At 34.9% G+C, this 12,830-nt stretch overlaps 1 pseudogene; it reads right to left on the bottom strand.

Annotated features, from left to right (window-relative positions):
• Positions 1-3,286: 3,286 nt before the first annotated feature.
• LOC112476845 lies at positions 3,287-3,407 on the bottom strand (annotated as a pseudogene).
• Between the last annotated feature and the right edge of the window lie 9,423 nt (positions 3,408-12,830).

Genomic DNA, 12,830 nt, shown 5'->3' with positions numbered 1-12,830 from the left:
CATTATTTAAAAGATGTTTATTGATTTTAAGAATTTTTTTCCTCTTGCATTTTAAATGTTAATGTAATAGAAAGAAGACAGTTATTCAAAATGGCACTTTAAATATAGATAATATATAATATGTATAACATATAAGAAAGGAAAATAGACATTTGGTTAACTTTTCAGAAATCTGAATTAATTTCCTTAGTGCTACCCTATAGCCATCTGGTTTTCTATCGCTATAGATTTCAGTAACATCATAAAAAACAAACAAACAAAAAATTCTGTTTTTTTTTCTTTTTTTTTTATGAGAGAACCTTTATATCTGGAAGATCTGAAGGAGTTCCTGAAGTTTCTCAAACTCTATCTTTAAAATTAATTTTGGAATAAGTTTATTTAAGTGTAAATACAATAAAGCATGGCTGTATTTTTACATGCTTTAAAAGCAGTGGAATCTCTCTGTTAATACTGAAGAAAATGTACCGAGATTCACCTACAGAAGTGTGGAATCACGCAGTTAGAAGGCTAGAAGGGTCCAGAAAAAAAAGTCCATCTGACTTTTGCTTCTGGAGAAAGGTTTTTTTGAAACTATGCCATATAGGCAACGTTTACCACCTGACACCTATATCTCTCTTATCTTCCTACTCCCTTTATCATTTCTAGTCTCCGCCTTTGTCCTTAAACAAAGTATTTGTGCCATGTTTACTGCCAGTCAGGAACCAGTGGTCTAATAAGGCCCTTCTCTGAGGGCATTGCTTTTTCCAGAAGTGTCCAGAAGTGGTTGTATTATCCAGTGTAGGTACAAGTCTCTGATCTAAAAACCTTGCGGCTAGATAATTTCCATAATTTGAAATTTTAGAATTCTATATTGAGATAGGTGACATGGTTTGTATATCTCTACCTCGTCATCAAATACACTAGCACATTTGCAGTGATATGTAGGGATAAAGTAGATAAAGACTATGCATGGCTTCAGTTCAGATTTTGCCACCAAATGAATTAGAATAAAAACTCCAAACTTTTAGTTTCTTGAATTTCATAATGGCAAATAAATGATTATAAACCTATAAAAACATCACAAGGAAATATGACCAACTGAATGAATTTGTGAGATTGGAAGATGAGACAGTGGTACACAGATACAGGCCTTCCCCTGTCCCACTACTCTCCAAAACACACTTAGGTTTGTCACGTTATCTCTAAGGAAGTGGATTCTGATGGGCACTCAACTCGCTCATTTCAAGGAGATCAAGATCCTGCTTCCTTGGGGCTTCCTTTCACAAATTCTTAAAGCATGCTAGCATCCCACTCCACCTACAAATACACACTTACACACATCCATACAGAATTATGTAGGTATCTGGAAGGTAAATAACAATAAACCTATTTTACAACAAGATACATTTTTACAAATGACAATGAAAGTTTAACTGCAGAATACTAGTACTAGAAGGAAAGCCCGATTTCGTTGTTTTTCAAATATAGTTATATTTAAGGGTGAAAATGTTTGTTCTACTTTTTATCTAAATTGTCTTTAAGATAAATACTAGTTCAGGAGAGAAGAGATTTTTAAAAAATAGTTTTTATGGGAATGAATAATGAAACTTTAGATCTTTTTGGAAAAAAAAAATCGATATTGGCTTTGGATGCTACTATAGACCAAAATATATTAGGATCTATCATAAAGAGACAAATTTATGTCAACTTGAAAGGACGAAGAATGTTTGAGGTCATAAAATGTGTTTTTTGATAAATAAGTAACAACAAACAAAATTTTCTTCAAAAAACACAGGGTGGTCAGAAAATATCCACATGCATTCGATAACTTTGGAGTAAACACGAGACATATTTAAACAAAAAAATTCTCCTTATTCCAACTTTGAAAATTCAGGGAAAATTACAATTTTATTATTTATGTTTATAGTCATACATTTTAGTGAAACAAATGTCTCATGGGGACAGGCATGATTTGCATACCAATTTTACTGACTTCAGCATTGGAATAAAAGCCACTAAGAGCTCCATGAAAAATTCATGACACTCCTGGGAAAAACACTGCAGAGAACATTGGAACTGACATTTTCTATGTAATACGAAGTAGGGTCAAAAGTTGTTTCACCCCTCTAAGGTGCTTTGGATACACAATGAGCTTATCCTGAGGTGGAAAGTAATTGAGCCATGTTGACTTCATCCTGGCCACTGAGTAGCATTGGAGGTAAAGGGATGGACAATTTGGTGGGATACTTTGTGATGTTGCTCAATGTAGCCCAGTGACGCTACTGAGAAAACAATTCAAAAGTCCTCAAGAGAAGAGGCTGATAGAGGCCTTGAGAAGTTCATCTCTTTTGCAAGACTGATGTTTAGGACATTGATACAAGGAAGTTACTGGTAGTGTGGGAAGGGAGGCTAGAGTAGCACCAGCAGCAACTGGAAGTTCATTGGGGACCACATCAGTGGAAAGATTTAACAGGTTAACATCAGAGGTCAGTATGGGCCCAAAAAGAGGTTTCGAGTCCAAATCCAGCCAATGTCATTGGGAGGAGAAGGGATTCTGCAGCTGCAGAATCAGGTCATAAGGAAGTGTAATAGAAAGTCCAGCCCCCACTGGAGTGGGTCACTGGAAAGACTGAAAAAGAGAGCATCTGTGCTCTCAGTCTGGTGTGGCTGAGGAAGCTAGGGGCACATAAAACAGGCCCCTTGTGGCAAGAACTGGACATATGGTCATTTGAAGTCTTTTCCAGTATTTTTATTTATTTTTTATTTTTGGTGATTTCTAAGTAAATTTTGGGGAGGATGTAACAAAAGCAAGTTTCCGCTGTCTAAACTGAAAGATGTTTATGCCTGAGCTCTTTTGTTATATGAGTTCTGATTTTTCCACTTCTGTGCTTTGTTTTCATTGGTCAAGAAGCATGAAGTGGAAGGAAACATGGATTTATGATCATCTATCAGTTCCTGCAGCTCTTCCTCTGGGATAGGCCTATCAGATGGGCAAACCCAGAATAGTGTGATATCCTAACAACAGTACTGACAATTGGGAGAGCTAGCCTGCCCTCGGGCAAGAGATTCCCAAAACCAGGTACATGGCACTGACTTCAGAGATGTTTGTTAATGGAAAGATCTGACAGGTTCAGATGCAGAGTCTTGAATCCTGGCATGTTTTATTTTAACTGAGGCTCCTGTTGGAGATACTTCTTAGATGCCTTGAGAAGTCCCATCAAGAAGCCAACTTTAGGATCAAAGATTAAGACAAAGAGCAAATTGATCCAGAAAATATGAGTAATGCTTTTTTATTTTTATTTTTTTACACCTACAGCACCCAGTCTTCCTAGGTGGTCTCCCATCCAAGTACTAACCAGGCCCAACCCTGCTTAGCTTCTGAGATCAGACGAGATTGGGCATATTCAGAGGGTGGCATGACCGTAGACATGAATAATACTTTTTAAATGGAAGTTTTGAATTAAACTCATCTGTCTCCACCACCCCCATTCCCCGGGTAGAAATATAATATGGAGAAACTTTCTCTTGAGAAGATGATTTTGTGCTTATTTTTATATGAATTATTCCTTCTTATTTTTTTTGGCTCTAGTCAAAATCAGGTTCAAGACCAGTCCTCAAGATCTCTTCCAATCAAAGGTCTACTTCGATGCAGTTGACAAGTTGGTAACATTCAAAAAAATATAAAGGACTGCAAGGTTCTAGAATAGGCAGGTAAATATTGGAACTTTTGTATTTTCTTTCTGATGTTCTGTGATTAATCTCATATTTCTTAGATTTCAGGAATATTTAAAAGTTAATATCACCTTTTGAACATGCAGGACTGAAATCAACACACATCAATTTGGCCACATTACTAGAAATCACAAGGCTGAAAATTTATTCTGATTTTATGTGATAAACTTAAACATTTTTTCCTCTTTGTTTTTATTTATTTATTTTTCAAATTGAAATGCCTAAACTTTAGGGAGTTTCGAAGTTGGTTCATGTTAGTTGAATATCCAGAAATTTAGAGAGAGTAAATGTGAAGACTCTGATTTGAAAATTCCTTGTATCATCCCAATGAGATAGTGATACCTTCTTGCCTTCACTATCTAGGTGTCCTCTCCTATGGGATTCCTTCCAGTTCTAATTTCTGCTCCAAGTACAAAAGAGTCATTCAAGAGTAAAATTATTGAGGACAAATCTTTAATCCTGTGTAGCCTATACTTTATTAGAGCTCTTATGTACTGAAGTTCTAGTGATGCTTTAAGGGATCCACAGCCTGAAGTTCACTCTTATTCTATGTTCTGTTCCCTTAAGCCTCTGCAGAACCCTGCAGGGTAGATTTAGAATGCTTCTGCATCCATCACTTCAATTATTACTCTTGGTGAAAACCGAGATATTTGCTAGACACAAGATGGCAGTAGCATACCATGTAAACTTTTATGATTTGATAACTGGGATTAGAGCTACGGAAATCAGAAACATTTTTCATGTTTATTTTCATCCGTTTTTTGGGGGGAGGGAGGAAAGGTCATGATGAGAATGATGAAATCAGATGAAAATGATGATTTCTCTTCACCCCAATAATACACACACACACACACACACACACACACACATATTAAGCTCTTCCAAGGACTCCCAAGTTTAAGAATACTCAATTTTAAGTTTGGTCCTATGAAGACTAATTTATATCCTCTATTTTAAAATAAATACACAAAAGGAACAGAATGATATAAAGAGTTCAGCAATTCAAGTATAAAGGGAGGAAAGACTCAGAAATCTAGGCCAACTTTTATAGCATTCCCTCTTCTGCTCTGTCTTGCTAGGCAAGAATGATAAATTAAAAACCTTGAAACAATGTATTGTTTCTTAGCATTTTCCACTATAAAATTAGAAGCACATCAATTAGTTTAGTGATTATTTCTTTATTAATGGTTCTTTTTTGTTTCTTTTTTAATCCCATGAAGGATAATTTTACAAAAGTTTGGCAGTTTATTTCTATTTATTACCTGAGTTCAAAAAACACACAGAACTTTTCCTAGTTTCTAAAAGTTGCAATTTTTAAAGATTGAAAGGTTGTTTTTCTTTTTAATGTTCTTATTATTGTTTTTAAAAGTGCAGTAAAATATACTCTCTCTGTGGTCCAGGATATCAACTAGTAAATCAGCAACTCAGATGTGCAAATATATCTTAAATTAAAAAAAATATATATGTTTAAATTAAAATATCAAGCAGAATAACATATGGTTTTAATTAAAGTTTTGTTATTTGGCTTTATAAATCTCAGTAACAATCCTGAGGAATGAGTACTAACTCTGGCTCAGGTACAGATAAGGTTACCAGCTTCCATGATTGGATTGTGCAAACTTGGGGGAAGAACAACAGGGGGAGGGGTACAGCTGATTATTCTAGAATTCTGATTCAGAGTTACAACCTTTAAGTTGGCAAGAAACTACTAGCTATTTCCCAGATGAAAACAACTACCCTGGATTTTACAGAACACCAGGTGGCAGAATTGCTCTTTTTTTTTTTTTAAGTCACTTTTAACTGACTCAAAATTTAGAAAATTTCATAAAGAGCAACAATTGTTGGCAATTGTTGAGACACTAAATATTCACCAACTTTAAGGTGATATTACATGTAACAAAATGAACTATAGTTTATGATAAGCTCATATACTAGCTTCTTGTAATTTACAGACTTAGAGAAAGAAAAGTGAATATATTATGATTAGCTTTATTTTTAAAATGTGTTTAGTAACTTACTAGAGAGTCACTTAGAGAACCTTATAATTTAACGAGTTGGGCTTTTTTACAAGTCGCAATCATGGTTCTAATATTTAAATTTAAAAAAGGGACATTCAACAGGTATCATTTTAGTATATAATTTTAGTTAAAATTTCACCCAAAGGCTAACATGTACCTTGACACTGTATTTTCTCACCTAAAAAATATTTTTTATTACATGAATATTTTATAATCTTATATTTTGTATCTTATAATTATGGAAAACATCAATACAACATGATGTGAGGACAACATACCTTTAAAATGTCAGTATTTAAGAATTTCGTAAGTTATAATAAATATTAGTCATTCTAGTAGATGTGAAATCAGTAGATGTGAAACCTTGAATTCATTTGAAAATGATAAATTAATAAAATTACGTATTAGATATCGCCACAGGTAAAATATTTAAATTTTTTTTGTATTGTAACAGAGATTGTCAGAAGTCATATATTAGGATGAACAGAACTCTGGAGAATTGAATCCTATGATTGAACGACTATAAACAGCCCCTGTTTTATTTTCACATTGAATGTTCAGGAAAATATAATTGGAAGTAAAACATCTGGAAGTTGAGAGTTCATGTCTGAGACCTGAAAAGTGTTCGCCGGTCTTTAATTTTGGAGTGTGAGGAAGTGGCGTCCTCCAGGCCTGGGCAGCATTTTAGGTGGACAGCAGCACAGGGAGTGTCCATGCTCAGGGTTTCTAGGACAGGAATCAGCTTCGGGCAAGGTGCTCAACTGCCACACCCCGTTTGCCTGAAATGGGGAAATGCAACTGTGCATCTTCCCTTTCCTCGGGTCTGCGGCTGCGTCCTTGACCTCTAGCCTGTCCTGGGGACCAGAGAGAGTAATGATGCAACCTCTTACCGCAGCATCGGGTTTCCTCCTTTAGATAGAGCGGGGGCCATAGAAAGATACTGCGTTTTCCTCCACCCTGCAGTCTGGCAGTGAGCTGGGGCCTCTTTTGTCCACCCTCTCACACGTGGAGGGGATGGCGTCTGTCAGCCCCTCTGCTTCCCGCTTCTTACTGCAGTTCTAGCCTCATCCCAAATGGAACAGATAAAGGGGAGTTTGAACTAAGAAAGAAGACACCACTTCCTGGCACCCCACTTGCACGAGTGAGTTGCGTGTGCCTCTGTGGCCCATTTTGGCCCAGTGAAGAGAAAGGTCCTTGCTTTCGACATTAGTCTTTGTTTGTGAGTACTCTCAAACACTCTGAGGTGGTGGGCAATTTCCATCTCTCATACAAGCCCCTCATCCCACAGCTACATGCGATAGAAACAATGTTTGAGTCTATCAATAATCAGATAATATCTGAAAAAAATCAAACAATGCACTTTAAAGAGAGATTAGTTTTGTCAATGCATGATTTACATACATAAAGAAAACAGAATATCTGAAAAATAGATTTGGAGTTGTCCAAATTTGACATCTGTCTATGGACCACCACATATAGAGAATTGATAGGATGTTTTTCAACAAAGGAGAATTTATATTTGTATATACCAATGTCCTCATTTGCCACTTTAGTGAGTGGGATGTGAAGGACATGTGTGAAGAGAAAGATGATTAGAATTTATTGAGGATACACCATTGGGTTCTGCACATTGTGTTATTTATTTTATTTTCTTTGTATTGTCGTAGTCTCACAATAATTCTATAAGGCAGAAGCCCTACCATGAAACCTACAAAGATTTGTCTCTATAAATAGGACTTCAACTTTAGCCTATTGATTTTTTTCTGTATTCAACTACTGTTAACAACAACAACAACAATAACGAAACATTTACTCAGAACCTACTGTCTGGTCATTAATGTTGATGATATAAAAAGCTATGATCTCTCTCAAGTATGTTGGGCCATACACAAAATAATGTCTCCACTGACAGAATTTTTAATCAGTGTCTAATAGAGAATGCTTTTGAGTAGGGGGAGAGAGCCTGGGAAAGGATAACACTAAAAATACTTAGAACTTTCTAGGCATTTAGTAGGTGTGCTGCAAAGGAAATCATCAACCAAATGAAAAGGCAACTTATGGAATAGGAGAAAATATTTGCAAATCTGACAAGGAGTTAATATCCAAAATACATAAAGAACTCATACACCTCAATAGCAAAAAAATAATGATCCAATTAAAAAATGGGCAGTGGAACTGAATAAACATTTTTCCAAAGAATACATACAAATGGCTGACAGGTACATAAAAGGATGCTCAACATTACTAATGATCAAAGAAATGCAAATCAAAACCATGATGAGACACCACCTTATACCTATTACAATGCCTGTAATCAAAAAGATAAGAGATAAGTGTTAGCGAGGTTATGGAGAAAAGGGAACCCTTGCACACTGTTGGCGTGCTTGAAAAAATAAAATGTGTTATGTCCACACATTACGTTTTTTAACACATTTCCTAACATTTAGCAGATCGATAATTAATATGACACAATTTTACCTATTCTAATAGTAAGGACAATATAAATTAAAAGAAAAATGGGCCTATATCGTCTCTTTGAGGTAGCATTTAATTTTCAGTCCCTGAACTATGACTAAGTCTTTGAATAATCAATCCCCTTGCATCCTAATTGTGCAACTCAAACATTCTCTGTTTCTCATTGTTGGTGTGAGTACTGCTGATATACAAAAAACCAAAATAGTTTAGCAGAGCACAGGACCTTAAGAGATGAAAGGAGACTAGTGTTTTATGGGCGTTTTGTTTTGATTTATATTCTCAAAAACTTCCAAATGAGACATAGAAAGGCGCTTTTCACATTTAATCCAGATCCAAACTGTAACATCTCTGTTTAAGACTGAGGATCTCCCTGAACTATGTTTGCAAAATTTTCTAGTTCTAAGAGAAAAAAAAACAGTTACCAGTGACTCTTGGTAAAAACACTATTTAAATCAGTTAGCTATAAGTTATTCCTTGACATATTGCCAAATTGTTCTTCAAAACAAGCATGTTTTTCAAAACAAAAGAGAGGTAAATTTTAAATTAGGAAGAAAAATGAAAACATTTGAAGAAAATGTCCTAAGGCCTGAACTCAAATATACTAATTAGTCTTTTATCAGTTCAATATGTTTTGCCAAAACAATCTTCTGCTTGATTGTAGTGTTGTTTTTCAGTGAAGATCAGTTTTTGGATATCTTTCATGAGGAACTAGAAGAAAGAACAAGAAAAACAAAATAGAATGCAAAGTTATTTGTCTATGATATGACAATGCGCAAGATTATTATTTCATCTCAAAACACTATATACAGCTTTTTGCAGTTTTAAATGGAGAAGACCACACATGGTTATTTCTGCTTAAATTTTTATCAAACCCATTTTTATAATCCTATGATGGCAACTGAATTTTGTATTCTTCTACATACTTGTGCTTTCGTATCCTACTTAGCTACTACACTCAAAATGTTAGTACATATTTATGGATGTGAACAAAACTAACCAAATACAATCTAAGGGAATTGTGAGAAAGACACAGAAAAAGGAAAAAGAAAGCTCAAAGGTATCATGAAGACAATTATAAAAGAAGGTCCTTGTTCTCGGGAAATACATGCTACAGTATTCAGAGAATAAGGAAGTATATCTGAAACTTAATCTCAAAGGTTTAGATTATATATATATATATTATTATATTACTTACAAACATATGAAAAGAGAAGAAGGGATGAAGAGAGAAAGAGCATGAGTGAGCAATTTTGAAAAAATGTTAATTGTTACAGCTAAAAGATGCAGGGGGTTCTCTGTAAATTTTTAACAACTTTTCTGTAACAAAAGTTATTTTAAAATAAAGTGTCAATGTATGAAAATGGCGGTGTGAAGGAAAACCATTATGATTTGAGAGCAGGAAGCTGAATTTACTTAGCATTTAAATGCTTTCGACATTCGATTGCCTCAGGAATTCTCTCTTGATGGCTTAGAACTGTTTTTGCTTTATTTCATCAGAGAAACTCTGATATCAGACATAATCAAAAAACAAATATCAAACAAATAAATATGGAGCTAAGGTTATTGAACTGAAAACATGAGACATTTATCTTTTCTTTACCTCCATCTTAATCTCATCATTGGTCTCTGTCTCAGCTCAGGCTGCCATAACAAAATATTAAAAGCTGGGTGACGGAAACAACAGAAATTTATGTTCTCTCAATTCTGGAGTTTAGAAGTCCAAGATCAAGGTTCTGGCTGATTCTGTTTCTAGTGAGAGCTCTCTTTCTGGTTGTAGACAGCTGCATAAACTCTGTCCTTACTTGGCCTTTCCTCAGTTCATGCAGCAGTAGAGGGAGAGACAGTGAGCTCTGGTGTCTCTTCTTAGAAGACACTAATCTTATCAGAACATGGTCTTACCCTTTATTTTACCTTAATGACTTCTGTAGAGACCCCCTATCTCCAAATACTACCACACTGGGGTTAAGTCTTCAACAAATGAAGTTTAGGAGGACACATTCAAGTTCATAATAGTCTCTGAGTCGCCTTTAAAGAAATCCAAGATTTCAAAGAATGTAGTAAATCAATGCTTTATACAACATACTAAATTGTTTTTATGTTTTAGAGTACAATCATATGGAATAATTTTCCTGACTCCAGCCCACACTTCTCTCAGCAAATCTTCGTCCTACATTTTAGTGATGCTTTTTTTTTTTTAAAGTTTGTAGCAAGTGAAGCACATCAAACGGTGCCCTTTTTTTTTTAATGACTTGGTTAATATACTCTTATTGTTATTTCCTCAGTGTTGATTCCACTTATACTCTGTTTTGGGTTAAGAATTTAGTCATCTGAGCATTATACAGCCCAATTCTAAAAGTTGGAAAGCAAAAAATTTCAATTAAACTGACATGCCTATGTAAATAGCCTTTACGACAAGGTCGAGTGGTTTGATAAAATTGTGTCTCCTTTTCTGCGGTGCCATTGGCAGAACCCAATTGAATCTGGTAGGAGAATGTCCAAATTCATTCACATTTCTTACTGTACTCCAAATCTTCAAAATCGTCACCTGTTTTAGTTTCCTTCATATGTTTACCATGCTTTTTTGATGCTATTTAGGGTTTATAAATGCATTTATTTGTTTTATTTTTCTTGTTAGAAAAAGAAACATGTTTTCTTTGTCATGTTCCTAATATCATCTGGCTTTTTGCTCATTCTATTGCTTAAAATTCATTCCACTTTTTTTCTCTAGAGGACTTCCTGTTTTAATTTGGACCAGTAACTTGATACGTGGGCCATAATTGCTTATGCAGATGTTTGTTTTACTTGGAGTTTCTGATTGATTTCTTTTTTTTTTTCCCTATTTATTTCAGATTTTAAGCATGTCCTTGATTTTATCTCTTCTCTCAGTCATGTTATGTGTTTTACAGGGTTCTTTTGCCTGGAGATTTCTCTACTGAAGTCCATGTTCTTATGACCTGTCTGAACTCATTGCTTTCAGATTTCCACAATTATCATCTTGGGTCAGTAATTCATAACTTTCTGGGTCATTGAATTGCTATTTTATTGATCTACTGTTGTCCTTAATTTTGACATTTTCATCCTCATTTTGATGCAGTGTATTGTACTAGTTAAGAGAGAGAAGTAGAGCTACCATAAAGAATATATTATTGGGATAGGACCATAAATAATTTTGGATGCTGGGAGAAGACATCTGTGTAAGACTGTTACCATTTTATCTGGTAATTGGCCTGAAGTTGTCATAGGTCTGCAAGGCTGGTAGTTACGAAAAAAAGTTGGATATGAAGTAGGAGAGAGAACAAGAATTGAAATCTTTGAGAACAAATTGGGATCCACAAAGAAAATCTAGAACTAGTGTCTGAGTTTCACCTCTCCCAACTTTGACGATATGAGTGTATTGCAGTAGGAACAAGTACCTTTTACGTGGGATCAACGTGTATTCCTGAAAGGAAAGAAAAAAAAAATGGCAGGATCTGAAAGAGCTGTGGATCTGGCTGCTTCTGCATGCCTACACATGACCTAGCAGATTAGTGACATATGTGTGAGCTGCAAGGGTGCCTGGCACTCTACAGTAACATTCAGAGATTAACAGCCACTGCTTGGCTTCTACTCTCAAAATCCTGTGCAATTTACCTTTTGACCCCCTCTACTCAGGCAACATATAAGAAACAGAATTCTGGAAAACCCTAGTTCTAACTTAACTAAGTTGATACCATATGAAGCTACCATAATCTTCCCCTTGCCATATTTGCCATTCATAGTCCTTTTCTTGTCAACTTAACATTCATTCACAGTTTTCCCCTTGCCAACTTGATATTTGACTTGAAGTCTTTCAACGTCCAAACAAAGACAAAACATCATGTTTCTAACAACTGAACACATGTTAACTATCTCACTAGAAAACGACACATAATCTGGCCATCTTTGGGTCATGTTTTTTCCTTTTCTATATTTCCAATTCCCTCTTGGATATCCTGGAGCTTAAATACTGAGATAAAGATTAATTATTATTAATGTATGCTATGTTAGTTACTAAGAAAATGAGAGAGGAAAATTTAAAAGTCAATTAATGTATCCACTAATATATTCATGTTAAATAAAAAGCATATTCATAATAGTATGGTTCTAATTTCTGCAACTTGTTATGTTTTCATTGTACATTTTTGGCAATTATAGTGTAATTACCTATCTTCCTCACCAGAACATATGATCCATAAATAGAAACACTGTATCAAATTATTTATTCCTCTATCCCTGAGCACAACAGCCAACACAGAGCAGACATTTAGATAATATTTAATTAGCATTAAACAATTTGGTGTGTGTTCGTGCATATGCACATATCTTGATGTTCATGGTTTTTTTTTTAAGAACATCTTTGAAGCGAATGCTGCCTAAAATTTAGCTACCACACAGATATAATTTCACATACTGTTTTTTTTGTTTGTTTTTTGTTTTTTACTATTAACACTAACAAAAGAACCCACTCCTGCTCCTTTTATCAGTTTAGCCTCCAGCTAGAGCAACTTGGAGTTCTGTTGTTTAAGGATTTCATGACTGCAGTGGTGTGAAGTTCCCTTCATAAATACTGTTTTTCTTTTTGTTCCTTTGAGCTACCTTGTAAAGTAT

This window comes from Pteropus alecto, unplaced genomic scaffold (assembly GCF_000325575.1).
Source record: "Pteropus alecto unplaced genomic scaffold, ASM32557v1 scaffold81, whole genome shotgun sequence".
Taxonomy (NCBI): domain Eukaryota; kingdom Metazoa; phylum Chordata; class Mammalia; order Chiroptera; family Pteropodidae; genus Pteropus; species Pteropus alecto.
Note: the sequence above shows the minus strand (reverse complement) of the source record. Positions and strands in the feature narration are given on the sequence as shown.